Source organism: Bombina bombina, chromosome 2 (assembly GCF_027579735.1).
Source record: "Bombina bombina isolate aBomBom1 chromosome 2, aBomBom1.pri, whole genome shotgun sequence".
Lineage (NCBI taxonomy): Eukaryota > Metazoa > Chordata > Amphibia > Anura > Bombinatoridae > Bombina > Bombina bombina.
In genome coordinates, this window is record NC_069500.1 from 758,751,955 (window position 1) to 758,774,053 (window position 22,099).

Genomic DNA, 22,099 nt, shown 5'->3' on the forward strand with positions numbered 1-22,099 from the left:
ATACAAGGCTGCTTGGAATAGAAGTAACACGTTGAGTCAAGTACCCCCAGATAAGTAACTGTTATTATAATAAGGCACATTTTGTATCTCTATATTCAGAAATCGATCTGTTATACTGTTAAGTGCTGGATAACGGCTCCCAGCTAACCCCAAATGCTCTTAGCCTAAGTCTCTAGCAAAGGAAAATACTTTAAGCAGATAAATAATTTCACAGGAGTGGTGTGAAGAAGTACGATATAAGATAAGATAAAGGGTTATATGACGGATATAGACATTAATTTCTACACTGAACTTTTTTGAGTTGAATTGGGATAATCCCAGGGAATAACAGTAAAGTATACGCTGTGCAAACAAAAGTTAGGAATTTGGAACTTTTTTATTGCTGCAAGGCATTGCAAGATTAACTTTGGGGTCATATTACCACAGGTTGAGACACCATTGAGGACCTTCATATAATATCAGCGTGTCAAGCAAACACAGACAAGCAGGAAACTTCACAGTTAAACAGTGGCAATAATAGATCTAAAATATGACTTGTTGATTTGCTTGCAGGTGCCCTGGTGTACTATGTGGATGTAAAGAGACTGGACATTGCTATAGGAAGGTCCAGGGGCTAGAATCTGTGTATAGAAGGCCTATTGTCTTATATATTGTATTTAGGAGTTGTATTTAGGATTTGTGTTAACATTATTCTATAAAACTTATTCAAGGACAGTGGCCTAAATACTACATTAGAGACCCACAGGTTTAATAATATTAAGGCGTATGAACTGTTGAATCAGTTAATATATGTAATCTAGTAGAAAGTTTATTGCTTGCCTAAGTTCTTGTAATTATACTGGTGTAAGAGATATGTAATTGAAGGTAAATTTATAGAGTAGTCACTAAGAGTACATATCAAGTCTAAATTGCAGTATTGGCTAGGTAAATTTATTGTAAATACCTGGTAAAGAGTGTGAAATCGATCAATATGAGATGGTCTAGAAGTGCTTAAACTGTTCATTTATACTTCAGATAAAGGATAAAGTGACAATCTTTTTTAAAAAAAAGTTAAAGGCACTTGAAGGTTAAATCGATAGTATTGAACTATAATAGAGGTTTAGATATTGTCTAGAACCCGGGTGTGCTGCTCTTGGCCTTAGGATAAATTTTGTTTGGAAAGTTTCAACTGGGAAATATCAGGAGACTACTCGAATAATAGTTAGGCAAAGCTCCTTTTTCAATTTTCACTAAACACAACTAACACATTAGTACACACTTATTTGATACCTTGTCTTTATTCTTTTCTCCTCTTTTTCTCCTTTTGACTCTTCTCTCTTTTAATTTTTTTTTTTTTTTTTTTTCCTCTATGGTATCCTGACACATGCACATAATCCAACTACATATGGTCATATCCAGAGTCACAGATTCACATTTTTATCACAACTGCACATAGCTATCACGCACTGACGTAATCCCTTTTTTAACACAGACAATTTTTTCACTCATACCACAATCACTAGGAGCTCTGCTATTCGTAGAAATCTTAGATGGATAGATTCCTGACTGGCCATAAAAATATCAGTGAAAGCATGCCTCCCAAGTCAACAAAAGATAGGAAACCCAGAAGCAGCCTTGGTTTAACAGATCTAGATCAATCAGAGAAAAACCCTATTGTGAGTCAACATATCGACACAGATAGCCTTGTGAAACAAATTTCAGATATTTTCTTACCTCAGTTTGATAGCTTAAAGAAAGAGATAATGCTAATGTCTAACGAAATTAAGCAAGTCTCACATAGACTGACTGAGATGGAAGCTAGAATATCTGACATAGACGATCGTCAATTTAGTCAACAATCCATATTAGATACTCAAGTAAAATTAATGCATACTCTCCAACATCGAGTAGAGGATTTGGAAGACAGATCCAGGAGAAATAATTTAAGATTTATAGGATTTAATGATCCAAAGGGATCAGTTGATATAATGGATCTAATAGCCTTTCAGCTTCCTAAAGCGTTAGGGTACCCTATAGAACAATTACCAATTAAAATTGAGAGAGTGCATAGATTGGGACCCGCTATGTCAAAAGATGGTACCCCTAATGCACATAGACCAATCATAGCTAAATTTTTGGACTTTCAAGACAAGTCTAAAGTTCTTATGCTATATCGGAAAAAATACCCTTTTGAATTTGATAACAAACGTATCTTAATTTTTCAAGATTTTTCTTCTGAAACAACGATTAAAAGAAAAGAAATGTCCCCTTTTTGCACCCAGTTGATTGAATTAGGTGTAAAGGTCAACCTGATATATCCTGCTAAATTGAAAATTGTACACAAGGATGAGACAATTTTTATTGATAATATGGAAGAAGCAAAACAATTTATTCAAAAGGTTAAAGTACAGAGAGAAAAAACTTAACAGATAGTACTGATAGAGGGTTTCTATACATTATATCTTTGTTGTAACATCCGAATATAAATGAAACTTAAAGGGATAAATAAGCAAGAGTTACTAGGCTGTAAGGGTCTGTTTTTCTGCATATGTATATGCAGCTGTGTGATTGTTCTAAAAGATGTTATTTATTTATTTTTTTTATTTGTTTTTTTTTTTTTTTTTTTTTTTTTCCTTCTCTCTCCTCCTCTCTTTTCCACACTCTCTACAGCTACATTCAGGAGGGTGTATTTTATTTGAAGTTTTTGGGGTAATTTCAGGCCCAAAGAAATTAGATGATTAAAGCTATCAATATATGTTCCTGGAACGTGGGAGGCATTTCCTCTCCAGTTAAAAGAAAGAAAATTATACATTACTTAAAAAGTTTCTCTCCCGACATTGCACTAATTCAAGAGACTCATCTTAGTGAGAATGAAGCAGGGAAACTAAAGATGGGCTGGATCGGAGAGGTAGTATCTGCTCCAGCAGTAGGTAGAAAAAGAGGAGTGGCTTGTTTTTTTAAAAAAAACTTAGACTATAAAATTATTTCCAAAGTGGTGGATAAAGAGGGGAGGTTTTTAATATTAAGAGTGAATATACAAGGTCTTAATTTTACAATATGCTCAGTATATGCGCCAAATGAATATTGTCCAATCTTCTGGCAAAACTTATGTACTAAGCTTATAGAATACATAGATACTCAAATCATATTAGGAGGTGACTTTAATAGAGTTTTTAACCCCCCTTTAGATAGGCTAAGGAATATTAAGAGCGCTAGGTACTCTAGGGAGGCAAAGGGTCTTGACAGTTTTACGAAAAATCTAAAATTGAGGGATATTTTGAGAATTCAGCACCCTGATGAGAGAGCCTACACTTGTGAATCAAAGACATATAAGAGTTTTTCAAGAATAGATATGATATTAATAAGTGAATCGTTACTGGGTGCTGAGATCTCATCAGATATTTCAAATATTATGGTCTCGGACCATGCGGTTACCTCAATTTCAATTGACCAACTGAAGCCCCCTTCAGAAAATAGTGCAAGTTTCTTTTTTCCCTCTTTTCTTTTAGCAAATTTTAAATTTAGAAATTGGCTACTCTCCAAATGGAAGGAATTTGTATCTCTTAATAAAAATTATTTGTCAAAGATTGAAATATTTTGGGAAGCAGCCAAGGCGTTTCTTAGAGGACAAATTAAGGCTTATATGAGTGCAAGAAAAAAGAATTTAAGACTAAGAGAGGATCAGCTGTCAAACCAGCTAAAAAATAGTTACACAAGATATCTAAATAATATCTCTAGGGCAAATTGGCAAAAGTATCAAGAGGCTAAAACAGAGAGGGAAGTTTTTCTAAAGCAGCAGATCTTCCAAAGAGATATCAATAATAAAGTTAGATACAGCAGATTTACGCCTGAGACGGCTAAACTACTTGCTAAAATAGTTAAAAGTAAAAGGAATAATAACTATATTGGAGCCATTAAGATGAATGGCAAAAGGTTTACGGCGCCAAAAGATATTCTGGCTAAATTCCATTCCTTTTATAAAACACTATACTCTTTGGGTAAAACAGACTTAGAAACAATGGCTAAATTCTGGAACAAAATTGAGGTACCAAAAATTAAGTTGGAACAACTAGAGTTTTTGAATAAAGAGATAACTGCAGAAGAAATTATACAAGTTATCAAGTCTGCTCCTTGTGGTAAAGCCCCAGGTCCAGACTTGATACCCATGGAATTTTACAAAATTTTGCAGGAGAATATTAGTCAAGTATTAGCATGTCTATATAACAGTTACTTTATTAAGAACATATCTCCTTCAAGATATTTTACGGAGGCCAATATTACTTTGATTTATAAAAAAGATAAGGATGCAGAGGTAATGGATGCATATCGACCCATATCTCTGCTTAATGCAGATTATTAGATAATAGCTAGTGTTTTAGCCGAAAGATTAAAAGTTGTACTAGGAGACCTAATACATTCGGATCAGAGTGGGTTTATGCCAAAGAGAACCATACAGAAAAATATTAGGACTGCAATGTTCCTTATTGAATTGATGATGCATAATCAGAAAAATAAGAAGCTTAAACAGGTTGACTTCGCTCTATTGACGGTCGATGCCGAAAAGGCATTCGACTCTATCTCTTGGAATCACTTATTTAATACAATGGGGAAATTTGGGATAGTGGGAAACTTTGCCAATTATATCAAATTAATATACAGAAATCCAATTTCCTACATCAAGATGAATGGGATAAGATCACCCAGTATTGATCTACAGAAAGGAACCAGACAGGGTTGCCCACTATCTCCTCTCCTGTTTAACATCTCCTTAGAGCCCTTAGCAATTTTATGTAGAGAGAAGCTAGAGGGAACTATGTTAGGAAATAAAAAAATTGTTATGTCAATGTATGCAGACGACATTATATTTTATATCAGTAACACAAAGGAAAATATACCGTGCATACTAGAGATTATTAGGGATTTCAGTAGTTTTTCGGGCTATAAAATTAACGTAGATAAATCCGAAATATTGTGGATTATTAAGAAAAGAAATAGCTTATTGGTGAATCCTTTTAAACAGGCATCTTCTAATATTCGATACCTTGGAATAATTCTCTCAAAAAATCCAGCTGATTGGTACAAACTGAACTATGCTTCTATTTGGCAAAAATGTACCAATCTGCTTCAAAATTGGGCTAAATTGCCTTTATCTTTGTCTGCTAAAATAACAATTATTAAAATGATGCTATTCCCGAAAATTCTCTTCCTGATCCAAAATATCCCAGCCTTTATCCCGGCAAAAGACATGCGGCGGTTTAATTCACAATGTATACAATTTCTGTGGAAGAAGGGGAAGCCACGAATAGCCCTGAAAAATCTGTCACATACGAGACTAGAGGGAGGATTAGCCTTCCCAAATGTGAAATATTATAATTGGGTGGGCATGGCAAAAAACGCATTAGACTGGTTAGCTGGCAACGAATACATGACTAATTATAGAAATGAGGATAAAGCAATCTCTCCATTATCCTTAACGGCGCTCCTTCACTTTCCGATGACAAAACAAATTGATAGGATTGGGTTTCAGTACACAGTACATAATGTCACGAAGGCTTGGAAGAAAGTATGTCAGTCGTTAGCCTCAGATACAAGAATGTCTGAATATTTACCGATTCAGGGCAACCCACATTTTATTAGTGGGATGGATACATCTGCCTTTAAAGATTGGAATGAGAAAGGATTAACTAAAATTATTCAGATAATAGATAATCAATATAAAACTGTCAAGACCTTTAACTCCCTAGTAACTGAATTTAATCTTAATAGAACACATTTCTTTGCATATCTGCAAGTGCGGCATTTTATCGACACTAACAAACTATGGGACCCAAAGGTATCTATCTCCAATCCTATTGAATCGAGTATTAAGTTATACCAAGCAGGGAAATACTCGATCTCTTTCTTATATCAAAAATTAAACTCTATGGAGGCACAGGGGAAAATAGTAGACTTGTTCTCTAAATGGAACAAGGACCTGAGAAACTTAACATATGATCGCTTCAAAGGAAGTTTCTCCCTTATATTAGAATACACTCGTGTGATATCATTTAGAGAGTCCCATATTAAATTATTAAACAGAGCCTATCTGACCCCCTGGTGGATTTCCAGATGGAAAAGACAAGAATCAGGTAAATGTTCGAGATGCAATGCTGAAAAGGCGGATTTAATACATGTCTTTTTTCAGTGTCCAAAGATAAAACAATATTGGTGTAAAGTGGAATTTTGGATCAATAGGTTTTTAACACCCAGTATTAAGTTTCAGATAGAAGACATACTATTTTTGGTGTCTGATAAAAAAAGGACCAATAAACAATTAATCAATACTGTAATATTAGTGGCTAGACAGCTAATTCTATGTAACTGGAAAGGGAAAAGTGCGCCAAGTTTTTCCACGTTCCTGGGTAATATGGTTATGCAACTTATAGTAGATAGTAAAGATCCCAGGATACTTAAGGATAATCAAATTAAATTGTTTTTGGCGAAATGGGACTTGGTAATAGCTGATCAAGCTGAAAATATAAAAAAACAGGTCCTACTGCATCTGCAGGATTCGACTCTATTTCAGCAACTGCTCTTAACAGATAAATATAGGCATTTGGGAAGAATGATGATTAATAGAAATTTTGAATAGATGGCTGCGGGGTGTGGATAAGAGGAAAGGAGACACTATTAGTATGCTTTATACATAATTCACATTTTTTTTCTTTTTTTTTTTTTTTCTCTTCCTCTCTCTTTTTCTTGATTCCTGATTTGTTCTGTGGTTTTTTTTTTTTTGTGTTGTTTTGTCTTGTTTATGTTCGGTTTGAGTGGTATGTTGGTTTAGCTTATAAAGTTTGTAAAAAATACCTTCATTGAACACATATTGTTTTGGTACATTAACAAAGGATATATAATAATAGTATTCTTTTTGCTGTAAATTGTTTTTTAAGTACTATTCATGTTATGATATCAAGCCATGTATGGCGACTTTAATTTTACCTTGTGCACTCAATGTTGGTTTATAAATAAATATTTCAAATTTTTCCAAATTCGAATCGATCTGAACCGAAATTCGAAAATATCCGAATCGATCCGAACCGAAACAAATTTTTCCGCCATGCACAAGTCTAGTGTAAACCTTTAAATGGACATTAAACAATTTGAGAAGATAATATAAAATTATACACTGTATCATTATTTATTTTGTCCCTTTTTCATGAACACTGAAATTGTGAGCTTTTCAGTTCCTGATAGAAATGGAAGTGCAGAACACTGTTACTGTATATTCAACACAGCCATTGGCTGCAAACTCTAGTGACCTATTTATCACTGTCCATAATTGGCCACAGCAGAGAAAGAAATCTAAGTTACAGCATGGCAGCTCCCATTGCTTTAAAGATTTACATTTATTTTGTCGATATTTAAACAGCTAATGAAACTTTAAAAACTACATCCACCTGTTATTCTCAGACTAATCTTTTATTTGAATGCATCATTCTATCTAGCATTTATTTAGGGCCAGAGAAGTGAGCTCTATCATTTACATGCGAGCCATAAGGGGTTTATCGCGGGTGTTTACACGCGTCTGGTTTACCGCTCGTATTACAAGTTGTAAGTTAATGCTATAATGTTTACCATGTACTCAGAGCTCTGGTTAAAGGGACAGTCTACTCCAAAATTGTTATTCTTTAAAAAGATAGATAATACCTATATTACCCCTTCCCCAGTTTTGCATAACCAACACTGTTATAGTAATATACTTTTTACCTCTGTGATAAACCTTGTATCTAAGCCTCTGTACACTGCTCCTTATTTCAGTTCTTTGACAGACTTGCATTTGAGCCAATCAGTGCCCTCTCATAAGTAACTCCACGGGCATGAGCAAAATATTATCTGTATGGCACACATGAACTAACACCCTGTAGCTGTGAAAAACTAAAATGCATTCAGATAAGAGGCAGCCTTCAAGGGCTTAGAAATTTGTATATGAGCCTACCTAGGTTTAGCTTTCAACTAAGAATACCAAAAGAGCAAAGCAAATTTGATGATAAATGTAAACTGGAAAGTTGTTTAAAATTACATTCTGTTTCTGAATCATGAAAGTTTGATTTTGACTAGACTGTCGCTTTAACTGCTTTAAGAAACAAAAAAGTTGCACAAAACACATCAAAAGTACATTACAGAACCTGTTCTACTACTATTCAATTAAACTGCTTCCTTATCCTGAAGAATAAATGATAATATACATAAATGAGCTCCTAAGCAGTGGCATATAACTGTCCAAGTTCATTTGCATACACATAGTCTCTGATAGTAAAAGCAAAGCCATGATTAAAGTTAGTAATGAAGCAACGAAAATCAGTGCAGTGTAAACATTAGATTATTCTACAATTTAATTTGTACATGCTTGGTTTTGGATGAACGCATTTGATATTTGTTTACATAAAGAGTGCTGCGGAATCTGTTGGCACTCAACAAATATAGAAGTATAATATATGCTGTGAGTTTATAAAGCAAGTGTTATTGGACACAGATTTAAATCAACAGTGACAAATCAAACTTTTCAGATTTGAATTGTTTAAAGGGCTCTACCACTTTCTATATGATAATGCCGGTGCAATGCAATTTACAGTACATAGGTCTCACTACGAAAGTCGTACGTTCCAAAATATGAAAACACATTTCTACGATAAGAATTAGGACATCTACCATACTGCTTGTGATATGAGTTGGATATGACACATGGATGATATAAGTGAATTATATGTATTTACATAGATGCATTTAGATATTGAAAAAAAAAGTTGTGAGATAGATTTCAGAAATAATATTCCATTAAAATGTATTGGAGAACATGTAATAGTGATCCAAGTCTGAGGAATAACACTGTCACCTTAAGAAGCCTTGATAGTAACATCTGTAGTACCCAGTGAAGCTCAACCCCTTAACAGCTGAACCATTTCCACCACCTGTGCTGAGCTGTTTTTGAGTTTTTAAATGTTACTCCAATTTAAGCTCGACTATAGGCCATTTTTCAGTGAGAAACCCATATACAGGTGAAACTCGAAAACTTTGAATATCGTGCAAAAGTTCATTTATTTCACTAATGCAACTTAAAAGGTGAAACTAATATATGAGATAGACTCATCACATGCAAAGCAAGATAATTCAAGCTGTGAATATTATAATAATTTATACTCTCAGGAATCTAACATACAAAATAGGGATGGATTTTGAGGGAAGGTTGAAAATCCTACCCTATCCTCTGAATTAAGTATGAATATGAATGCCCCCATTTCTGAAAATTAAATAAAAAAAGCTATCAAAAATGTATCAATGGATAAAGAACCTGGGCCAGATGCAATCCCCAATGAATTTTATAAATCTTAGTCCTTTGAAAATCTTTTTTTTACTGAAATAATTTTTTATTGATTTTTTGGAAAATCTTTTTAATTATTTTTATATTGAAAATAAACCTATCCCCCCCCCCCCCCCCGTTTTTCTTTGTCTATGACCACAATGATTTTAAAGCCAGGAAAGGATCCTACAAAAAAAGAATCTTATAGACCTATAGCACTCCTTAATTCTGATTACAAATTACTTACTTTTATTCTTGCCAGCCACTTACAAACCATATTACTTAATATTATACATAAAGATCAGGCAGGGTTTATGTATAAAAGAAACTCTGCTGCTAAGATTAGGGAGACTTTTTAAACTATTAAGAAAAAAGTCCAAAACGTTCCATGCAAAATATAAAGATAGTAGCAAATAAATCCAGTGTCTCTCAGATAAAAATAAAACACATAGAAGTTTATTTATATTTCATTAAAAAGTAGGCAGACTCCATATTATACAAGAGGGTGAGCAATAAAAAACAAAGTCTGACCGAAATTACTATTATAATTTCTTAAAGGGACCTTCTACGCAGGAAAAGATAATTTCTTCTGACTTAGCGATCATATCGATCAATGTTGAAAAAACATTTGATTCCGTCAACTATGATCACCTGATATTTTCCTTACTTAAAGGATTACTTTCTGTTATAATTTTTAAGCTAAACAACTAACATATTAAAGTTAATAAACATTAATTAAAACCTACTGACCTATATTTTCTCCAAAACGAAGTTTCATAACGTTCTAAAAGTTATATCTTTTATTAGCCTATGATGTCACATTATCCTGCCCACTATTTTCAGCACTGAGTGTTCAAAATACTTAAACCAATAACTTTGTGTTTAAAGCACCATTTTGAAACCTAGGTATTGTAAACGGATTGGTACAGAGCAAAGGATACCCACGGAGTGGGTTTGGAAAACAATTAAATTTGCAGACAAGATTTCTGATATACGGTAGAGATATGTTAATGAAATGCTATTGATAAAAAGCGTATTTGGGGTAGTTTGTTAGTAACAGGCATAGAAAATATTTACTTACAGTGGCCCTTTAAATTCGAATTAAAAGAAAACTTTGTTAAATTTATATATAACCTGTATAGCACCCCTATCACAAAATTAATAGTGAATAATAATGTATCATCTGACATTATCAGGAAGATATTAAAGTTGGACATAATGAATTAAAGATCGCTTTATGCGCAGATGATATTCTCTTATACATGTCAATACAAAAACAAATATTCCAATAGTTCTATCCATTATTGAGGTGTTTGGGTCTTTTTATGGCTACAAAGTTAATGTTTCAAAATCTGAGATTTTATGGATCAGGAAAAATAGGGATTAAGCTGGTGGAAATCCTTTTAAAGTGGTAACTAACTCCTTTAAGTACTTAGGTATTGTTATATCTCTTCATCCAGAGAACTGGTATAAACTTAATATACTCCCTATACTTGATAAAGTTAAAGAATATATGAAAAAATGGCAAAATTTCCCACTTTCCATATCAGGATGGATAGCTCTGTTTAGAAATGGTTCTCTTACCAAAAATCTTATATATTTTGCAAAACACTCCAGTTTTTTAAAAGGGAAAGATTTAAGAGATTTAAATGCCTCACTTAGAAGGTTTATTTGGCAAAATAAGAAATCGAGAATCTCACTTAAAAACTTTTTCTATCCAGAAAAGCTGGAGGTTTAGCGTTACCGGATATTCATTCATATAACCTAGTATTTTTGGATCGGATAGCGGTGGATTGGATCTTGAACTTAGATTACTTTACTAATAATGCTCTTAAAAAAAATATGACCTACCCATTTTTCCTGGGAAACTCTGATACACTGTGGACCTAATAAAATACCTAAAAATGTAAAACAACTTATATCCATTTATACTCCTATATTAGCCTGGCATAAAATTCTTGCAATTTTAATGATTAGGGCTAATATTTCCAAATGTCAAACTATTCTTGGAAACACAGAATTTCAACAAGGCAGTCAGTGAACTGTGTTTTAGAGATGGAATAACTCTGCGTTAAGTAGAATATTTCAGTGATTAGAAACAGAGAATCAAGCTGTTAAAATGTTTAACACCTTGAGTCATGAATTTAACCTCCCGAATAAAGACTTCTTTGCATATTTACAAGTCAGACATTACACCTCTAAAGTGGTTGCAGAGTATGGCTGGAGCTAGCACTGGGGTAAAATTGAAGATTGACTTGTGCTGGCTAAAAATTGACTGTTATCCATTTCTACTGGATATCAATTGCTTATCTCCCACAAAGGTGAATAAAATTTGAGCGAAATATCTCAACACTGGAGCAATTTAATCCATCCAGAAAATATAAATATATTCCTTGTTCAAAGGTCTATAGAATTGGTATCTCAAACTACATTGCCCTCAACCTTCACAGAGTCTTATGTGAAGTTATTATATAGGACCTATTATACACCAGAGAAGGGATTTAGATGGGGAAATTCTTCCTTTAACTCCTGTCCAAAATGTTCTTACCCAAGGGCTAACCTGGTACATATGTTATGGGAGTGCCCCAAAATTCACCAACTTTGGCAGAAAAAGCTTACTGGGCATTTAATACCCTCAAGCTGCCCATGCAAAATATTCACCTCCTACAAAAAAAATTCCTCTGGGCAGAGACTCAAAATAGTCAACATAAACAATTAATTAATATAGTGAACCAAGAATTGCAAACATTGTTAGCGGAGTTTTGGCATGTGCTTGCATGTGTTTTCCCATAGAAATCAATAGAGAAAAAGTGGAAAAAAAACACCCTACTCGCGGAACAAACAAAAAAAGTGAAAAAACACCCTACCATAAGCCCCTAGCCTAATAACCCCTAATCCTGCTTCCCCCAACATCACTAACTACATAAATAAACTGTTAACCCCTAAATCACCGTCCCCCCACATCGCAAACACTAAATAATACTATTAACCTCTAAACCGCCATCCACCACTTTGCAAACTAAATAAATAACCTATTAACCTCTAAACCGTCATTCCCCACATTGCAAAGTACCTAAATAAATTATTAACCCCTAAACTGTCATCCCCCACATCACAAACACCAAATAATACTATTAACTACTAAACCACAATCCCCCCATATTGCAAACTACATAAATAATACTATTAACCCCTAAACTGCCACCCCTCACATCGCAAACTACATAAACTGTTAGCCCTTAAACCGCTATCCCTCACATCGCAAACACTAAATAATACTATTAACCCCTAAATCACCATCCCCCAATAAAGCAAAGTAATTCAAATCTAAACCCCTTAACCTAACCCCAATTAATATACCCATAAATAAATTAAAAAATATTCTAACTACAGGTAATAAATAAAAACTTACCTGTAAAATTAAATTCAAACCTAAGCTTAGCCGATGGTGGAGGTCCATCTTCTACCTTCATCCCACTTTCCTTTCATTCTATTGGCTGATTTGAATTTGAAGAATCAAATCAGCCAATAGGAATGCAAGGGTACCACTATATAAAAGGGTTACCTTGCTTCAATCTTCAGTGTGGAGCTGGAGACCTCATGAAGAGGATCTCCCTGTCGAATCTCTGAAGAGGACCGCCAATGTCTCAGCCAACATCGCTGGGATAAAGATAGAAGATGGACCTTTATGAGTATATTAATTGGGGTTAGGTTAGGGGGTTTAGATTTGAATAACTTTGCAATGTGGGGGATGGCAGTTTAGGGGTTAATAAATTATTTAGGTACTTTGCGATGGGGGTGGCGGTTTAGGGGTTAATAATTTATTTAGGGACTTTGCGATGTTGGGGATGGCAGTTTAGGGGTTAATAATTGTATTTAGGGTTTGTGTTGTGGGTGATGACGGTTTATGGGTTAATCGTGTAGCAGGGTCGGCTCCAGGGAGGGGCATTGGGGGGGCAATGCCCGCCCAAATCGAATGCTGTGCCCCCTCAAAAAATGTAAAATGTTTTAAAATTTGCCAATAACAGTTAGTGAACCCAGAAGGGGGCGCCGAGAGCGGGAGGTGGATCTGTCTGGCGTGGCTGGAACCACATGAGGGAAAATATTGTAAATGCAATTTAATGGAGCTGCCTGTAGTTCTAGTGCGCACAGTGATAATCTAATGATGACGATTTAGCTATGTGGGCGTGGGGGAATTGCTTGCCACTGCACTGTCACACAAATAAGTCCCCGCTGCTTACTTTACTACATTGGGTTATGACCGTTATGTGGATTATGGCAAGCTTCTATTGCAAACACTATGCCATTACAGCCTCATCCACTCTGAGTTTCTTAGTGCTCCCCAGCAGTGTTTGTATTTGCGTGCTGTTTTCCATTCAGGTGACGTTTGTCAAATCTTAGCCAATCAGCATTGTCTGCTGGTCAGGACAATGGAGGTTAGCTGTCCAATTAGAGCAAGGGAATACTTGACAGTAACCAATCAGTGCCACTTTGGTCTGAGAGTAATGTTACAGATTGGGAGAGTGAAGAGGCTGCATATCGATCCTGTTCTCACAGCCATTGCAGTACAGCACAGTACGAAGTGTCACTGAATGTGTGTGTAGAGAACAAGTGGGTGATTTTGATGACGAGGACACCAATAAGTCACTCACGAAAAAAATAAAAATAATTTAAAACAATAAATTAGAAGATAAACGCGGAGCAGCTGACAGAAACGGGGATTACAAACAAGATATGACATTATTTACATAAATTTAGAACACTTGTTTTAAACAATATAAAATGTATAACTGATTATAATACAAGATATTTTTTAAATTCCTTGTGAGTCATAGGGGGCTGCAATGCATTGCTTAGTAATATGTCATAGCTCTTACTGGTAAACAGGGGCTCAGTACAGTAATAAGTCTTCATTTAATGTGTACTTGTTAAATTTGTATTCAACTTAGTCATTTTAAAACGTTTAATTCATCAGTACTGTACAGTAGATCAGATGGTGCATGGTGGTGGCTACACTTTGCTGCAGAATATGTAGGTCTGCTCTTATTTTGAATTTCATACATGCTTTGCAAATGTGTGCCCCCTCATGAAATAAATTGTCCCCCATTTCATTCGTTTTGGAGCCGACCCTGTCGTGTAGTTTATGGATGTAAGTGTACTTTGTAATGTATTTTTGTTGTGTTTTATTAAACTTTTTAGTTTTGGAAAACACTTTACGAGAGATTTTAAATTGCGGTATGGATTGATGCGGAAAGGACTATTGCGTTAGCGCAATGGCGATTTCTCACGACTTGTAATATGAGCAGAAGAAAAATGGATTGCGAATTCGCCGTTGCGCTAGTGCAAAGTCCCTTGCGCATTACTTGTAATCTTGCCCACAGTGCTTATGTCCCTTTAAAGGGCCGATTGCAAACCAGAACTTTGCCTGCAATTAGGTTATCTAACAAACTTTAAAAGCAAATACTTGTCTACCTTTGCAATATAGCGTAATGGTTTTATTTAATCTGAGTCAAAAAATCTTAACTTTTTTTGTTTTGTTCACTACCTGTCATTAGGCTCCATTTCAAAATAAGGTAAATGCTATTGTGAAGTGAATCACATAGGTCTTCACTTAGTTAAAAAAAACATTCTATGGGGTCAATTTATCAAGCTTTAAAGATCACTGCTCCATAACCTGTCCTCCTGCTCTTGGGCGGCAGACAGAAATCAACCCGATCAAATATGATCGGTTTGATTGACACCCCCTGATAGCGGCCAATTGCCTGCAAATCTGCAGGGGGCGGCATTGCACCAGCAGTTCACAAGAACTGCTGGTGCAATGATAAATGCAGACAGTGTATGCTGTCAGCATTTATGGATGTGCAGCGGACATGATACCCTACATCGTATCATGTCCGCTCGCACATTAATAAATTGACCCCTATAAATGTTTGAAAACAATTTATCTATTGCTTTTTAAAATGCATCAATCACATAAAAACACCCACCATACTTGGAGATAATTAATTTATTTAAAAAACAGTCGGCTAGATTACGAGTTGTGCGTTAGGGTTAAAAAGCAGCGTTGAGAGGTCTCAACGCTGCTTTTTAACGCCTGCTGAATGACAGTCTCACCGCTCACTTTTTTGGCCAGACTCGGAAATACCGCAAATCCACTTACGTAAATTGCGTATCCTATATTTTCAATGGGACTTGCATAGTGCCGGTATTACGAGTCTGACAAAAAGTGAGCGGTAGACCCTCTCCTGTCAAGACTGATACCGCATTTAAAAGTCAGTAGTTAAGAGTTTTACACTACAACGCCGTAGCATAAAACTCTTAACTAAAGTGCTAAAAAGTACACTAACACCCATAAACTACCTATTAACCCCTAAACTGAGGCCCCCCACATCGCAAACACTAAAATAAATATTTTAACCCCTAATCTGCCGAACCGGACATCGCCGCCACTATAATAAACATATTAACCCCTAAACCGCCACACTCCCGCATTGCAAACACTAGTTAAATATTATTAACCTATAATCTGCCTGCCCTAACATCGCCGACACCTACCTACATTTATTAACCCCTAATCTGCCGCCCCCAGCGTCACCGCCACTATATTAAATGTATTAACCCCTAAACCTAAGTCTAACCCTAAACCTAACCCCCCCTAACTGAAATATAATTTTAATAAATCTAAATAAAATTACTATCATTAACTAAATTATTCCTATTTAAAACTAAATACTTACCTGTAAAATAAACCCTACGATAGCTACAATATAACTAATAGTTACATTGTATCTATCTTAGGGTTTATTTTTATTTTACAGGCAACTTTGTATTTATTTTAACTAGGTACAATAGTTATTAACTATTTAATAACTACCTAGTTAAAATAAAGACAAATATACCTGTAAAATAAAACCTAACCTATGTTACAATTACACCTAACACTACACTATAATTAAATTAATTACCTAAACTAAATACAATTAATTACAATTTAAATAAATTATCTAAAGTACGAAAAAAAACCCCACTAAATTACAGAAAATAATAAAATAATTACAGGAATTTTAAAATAATTATACCTACTCTAATCCCCCTAACAAAATAAAAAGCCCCCCAAAATAAAAAAAGGCCCTACCCTACACTAAATTACAAATAGCCCTTAAAAGGGCCTTTTGCTGGGCATTGCCCCAAAGTAATCAGCTCTTTTACCTGTAAAAAAAAGTCCCCCCCAACATTAAAACCCACCACCCACACAACCAACCCTACTCTAAAACCCACCCAATCTCCCCTTAAAAAAACTAACACTAACCCCTTGAAGATCATACTACCTTGAAAAGTCTTCACCCAACCGGGTCGAAGTCCTCCACGAAGCCGGCAGAAGTGGTCCTCCAGATGGGCAGAAGTCTTCATCCAGGCGGCATCTTCTATCTTCATCCATCCGGCGAGGAGCAGCTCCATCTTCAAGACATCCAAAGATGGCGTCCCTTCAATTCCGACTGGCTGATAGAATTCTATCAGCCAATCGGAATTAAGGTAGAAAAAATCCTATTGGCTGATGCAATCAGCCAATAGGATTGAGCTTGCATTCTATTGGCTGATCAAATCAGCCAATAGAATGCCAGCTCAATCCTATTGGCTGATTGTATCAGCCAATAGGATTGAACTTCGATTTTTTCTACCTTAATTCCGATTGGCTGATAGAATTCTATCAGCCAATCAGAATTGAATGGACGCCATCTTGGATGACGTCATTTAAAGGAACCTTCATCCTTCAGTTGGCCGTCGTTTGAAGAGGATGCTCCACGTTGGATGTCTTGAAGATGGAGCCGCTCCGTGCTGGATGGATGAAGATAGAAGATGCCGCCTGGATGAAGACTTCTGCCCGTCTGGAGGACCACTTCTGCCTATCTGGGGGATCACTTCTGCCGGCTTCGTGGAGGACTTCGGCCCGGTTGGGTGAAGACTTCTCAAGGTAGGATGATCTTCAAGGGGTTAGTGTTAGGTTTTTTTAAGGGGGGATTGGGTGGGTTTTAGAGTAGGGCTGGTTGTGTGGATGGTGGGTTTTAATGTTGGGGGGGTATTTGTACTTTTTTTTTACAGGTAAAAGAGCTGATTACTTTGGGGCAATGCCCTGCAAAAGGCCTTTTTAAGGGCTATTTGTAATTTAGTGTAGGGTAGGGCTTTTTTTATTTTGGGGGGCTTTTTTTATTTTGTTAGGGGGATTAGAGTAGGTGTAATTAGTTTAAAATTCTTGCAATTATTTTATTATTTTCTGTAATTTAGTGGGAGTTTTTTTCCTACTTTAGATAATTTATTTAAATTGTAATTAATTGTATTTAGTTTAGGTAATTAATTTCATTATAGTGTAGTGTTAGGTGTAATTGTAACATAGGTTAGGTTTTATTTTACAGGTAAATTTGTCTTTATTTTAACCAGGTAGTTATTAAATAGTTAATAACTATTTAATAACTATTGTACCTAGTTAAAATAAATACAAAGTTGCCTGTAAAATAAAAATAAACCCTAAGATAGATACAATGTAACTATTAGTTATATTGTAGCTATCTTAGGGTTTATTTTACAGGTAAGTATTTAGTTTTAAATAGGAATAATTTAGTTAATGATAGTAATTTTATTTAGATTTATTAAAATTATATTTCAGTTAGGGGGGGTTAGGTTTAGGGTTAGACTTAGGTTTAGGGGTTAATACATTTAATATAGTGGCGACGATGTTGGTGGTGGCAGATTAGGGGTTAATAAATGTAGGTAGGTGTCGGCGATGTTAGGGCAGGCATATTATGGGTTAATAATATTTAACTAGTGTTTGCGATGCGGGCCTGCGGCGGTTTAGGGGTTAATATGTTTATTATAGTGGTGGCGACGTCGTGGGTGGCAGATTAGGGGTTAATAAATGTAGGTAGGTTGCGGCGATATTGGGGGCAGCAGATTAGGGGTTAATAAATATAATGTAGGGTTCGGCGATGTTGGGGGCATCAGATTAGGGGTTCATAAGTATAATGTAGGTGGCGGTGGTGTCCGGAGCAGCAGATTAGGGGCTAATAATATAATGTAGGTGTAGGCGATGTCGGGGGCGGCAGATTAGGGGCTAATAAGTGTAATATTAGGGGTGTTTAGACTTGGGGTTCATGTTAGGGTGTTAGGTAAACATAAATTTTATTTCCCCATAGGAATCAATGGGGTTGCGTTAGGAGCTTTATGCTGCTTTTTTGCAGGTGTTAGGTTTTTTGTCAGCCGGCTCTCCCCCATTGATTCCTATGCGGAAATCGTGCACGAGCACGTTTTACCAGCTCAACGCTACCGTAAGCAGCGCTGGTATTGAGGTGAGATGTGGAGCTAAATTTTGCTCTTCGCTCACTTTTTTGCGGTTAACGCCGGGTTTGTAAAAACCCGTAATACCAGCGCTGTCTGCAAGTGAGCGGTGAGGGAAAACTGCTCATTAGCACTGCACCCCTCATAACGCAAAACTCGTAATCTAGGTGAGTGTTTTGCTTGTCAAGAGATATTTTCAATTATCCATATTGACATATTAGAACTATTAAAAAAAAAAAAAAAATTTTTTTTTTCTTATTTCCTGTGACATTTCTTGGCTGTTTGAATTAGTTTTTTCAACGTAAAAAAGTTCTTGTCATGGTCAGTTCACATTAAAGAACATGATTCATGTTTTTAATTAAAAAAGTGATATTTTTCAAATCTAAAACTAGTACACAAATTAAATAAGTGTTAATAAATAATATTCAATAATGATTGCAAAAAAACTGTTTGGAGGTTTAAACTTTAATTATAACGTAAATCAATCTAATATGACATTATTTAATACACATTTATCAAAAAATCTTCTTTTGAACATTTTAGTAATCAGTATTGAATTATCTGTGATTTTTGCTTCTGTGATGGTATGTGAAAATCCATGTGGAGACTTGAAAATCCTGCAACATACCCTGATTTATTAGGGGTATTTTTGTCTGTGTTCTTTATTATAATATTTTCTAATTCAAATAGTTTTTTGTTAAATTAATTCCAAACCTTCACATATTGATAGTAATAGATTTTAAATAATAATAAAAAAAATACCTAAAGGGCTATATTAAATTTATTTGTGATTTTTTCTGAAGAATAGGAACGGGGGGGACATTGATAGATAAACGTGCTGTCAGGGTTATGTGTACTTATGAAATGTACGAGAGAAAGAGCAAATACATGAGAGAGAATATAAAAGAGAGAGTTTCCACAATGACAAACCTCATTATAATTAATTTAATAATTTATAAACAAAGGGCCCGGTGATCTGAACCTCTCTGCTCTGGTGAGGTGATCTAAAAAGTCTTGTTAGTACTGTGAGGTCTCTAAAATAATTTTCTGAAAGCAAATTTTACCTTGTGGGTTGTTTATCTAGCTATGTAGCGTTTGTGAAAGAGAGACACCTACATTAGAAAATAATCCTCAAAAAAAATTATCCAAAGATTTTGCATTCTCTCCATGCTGGTGAGTTTTTGATCATCAGGCCTCATCAGTAGCGGACCTACTCACTGGAGGGCCCCGGTGCAAAATGTTTTTAGAGGGGCCCCAAAGGTAACTAAGTAGTAAGCAATAGCAATAAGATAGATAGATCTGAAACCTGCACTAACAAAAGACATTAGGATTGTACACATATATGAATAGACTGACTGCTATGTGCCCCAACCATCATTTGGGCCCTGGTGCCATTGCGCCTGCTGCACCAAAGGTAGTTCCGCCCCTGAGCCTCTTGAGTGCTGGATTTTTTAATAATGTTATCATTTAGCCTTCAGGTTTTTTTGTACCACTGTTGTACATTTTTGTTGAGGAACAGTCCTTGTTTCAGTCTGTTACCAGATATATATAAAAAAAAAAAAATCTAGACTTGTTATTTAAAATATCAATACATTAAAGCTCCTTTTTGATATGTATACAGGTACAAATCCCCAAATCCGGAAATTCCAAAATCCAAACATTCTAAAATCCAAACTTTTTAACTGATATTTTTTCAAAAATAATAAATTATTAAAAATTACTATTTTCCCCACCTTTAAATCACAATCTTCTCTGCCTATGTCTTTGGGGTTTTTCTTTAGCTTAAACATGCTAATAATCTATATTAATTAAAACAAATATTACCTTGCTGATTACAGTATTATGTTTCTGAGGGTACTTTGGATACAAAAGTATTAAAAATGATATATAACTACCTTTAGGTTACATATATAACCTGTATTATGTCATGTAAATATTTCCTAAATGACATAAGATATAGATGCATGAACTTTGTTACATCCCCTCGCCAAACTATCACATTTTAGATAAACAAACACTCCAAAATCCAATCTATTCAGAAATCCAAACCTTTTCCGGTCACCAAGCAGTTTGGATAATGCGTTTTCTACCTGTAATATTTTAGTTCCCTGTTTACAAACTTTTCTCCACCAAAGTTAGTCAGTTTTGAGCAACAAAACACAATTGTCACACCAAACATTCCATTAAAGGAGGAAGTTTCTAAACACTGTCGTACGGCTGCATTCAATGTCAATGTACTCATCAGTTAGAGTTTGGGTGAACAAATTGCCGCTTTAGAAAGGGACACAGGTTCTTATAATGGAACATTATTCAAAATATTTCTTTTAACAGCCCTAACAAATGTATTTTTCATGTGTCCCTTTTTAAAGTGGTAATATGGTCACCCTAGCAGAGTTTTGCCCTGTAATATCATAAGATAATTTTCATAAGAATTAGTCTTAAAGGGGAGACTTGGTTACCCCACACTAAGAAAGTAAAAAACACATTCTGAACGTTCTTTGTAAATATGATACATCATTTAATAAATTAAAAATTAATTGCCCATGAATAATCTGATCTCAAGTATGAAAGGTCTGCAGTACTTTGCCACAGCTATAAAAAAATGAAATAGCTCAATTCCAGCTTGTAGGTATGCATGTAAATTAAAAATACAAAGCTGCTGCAGGCTTATGAAATTCAGGGATAAAGCTTACAAAGGAACAAACAAAACAAAAAAAAAAAAACAAAAGGACACAAATGTGTGTACCTCACCACTTGCTTTGGCTCTAGGGGGTGCAGAAATCTAATAAGATTATCTCAAAATACAGCAAAACAACAAAAAGGGACTTTATGAGCACCAAAAGTCAAGTGTTAAAAAACATTTCTTGTATAAACATGTAACCAAGACAAGTAAAAAAAAAAGGAAACATTACCTTATAGGGTGTGCTGAGCTGGTGGTTTCTGACTGTTTAAGTTTATGATTCTATTTATGGATAAACATTAATGTGTTTGTGTGTTTTTGTGCTTCATTTAGTGCTCTGGATTCTGCCTGTAGATTTGATGCATGGATTTCTCTAATGTGATGTACGTGCTTGTGCCTCAATGTGTTTTTATGTCTTTTCTTGATGTATATCATTAAAAAAAAATCATTCACATCTTATTTCCTGTAACAAAGTATTATCTGACCACACGTAGTTTCCTGTGTGAAAGAGGCTCCTCCAAATAAGAAATAGAACTTTTTGCTCTGCATATATTTCTATATATTTAAAAATTAAATTGTCATAATGCAGATAGCATGCATTTTTTAAACAACGTTCCATTTTACTTATGTTATCAAATTTGCTTTGTTCTCTTGATATCCTTCTTTAGGCTGATAGGAGCTTAGGAGTGTGCAGATGTGTATAGCAGTCTATGGCAGCAGTGTTTGTAAATAGGTATAACAACAAAGTTGCAAGCACAGCTGCCAGATGGCTA

At 35.1% G+C, this 22,099-nt stretch overlaps 1 protein-coding gene across 1 annotated transcript in view; it reads right to left on the minus strand.

Annotated features, from left to right (window-relative positions):
* The window catches only part of JAK3 (Janus kinase 3), a 362,782-nt gene extending 341,108 nt beyond the window's left edge, over positions 1 to 21,674 (minus strand). Inside the window, exon 1 of the mRNA XM_053702872.1 lies at positions 21,559 to 21,674. The gene's annotated coding sequence lies outside the window, so the exon portion shown is untranslated. The remainder of the gene's footprint in view (positions 1 to 21,558) is intronic.
* Between the last annotated feature and the right edge of the window lie 425 nt (positions 21,675 to 22,099).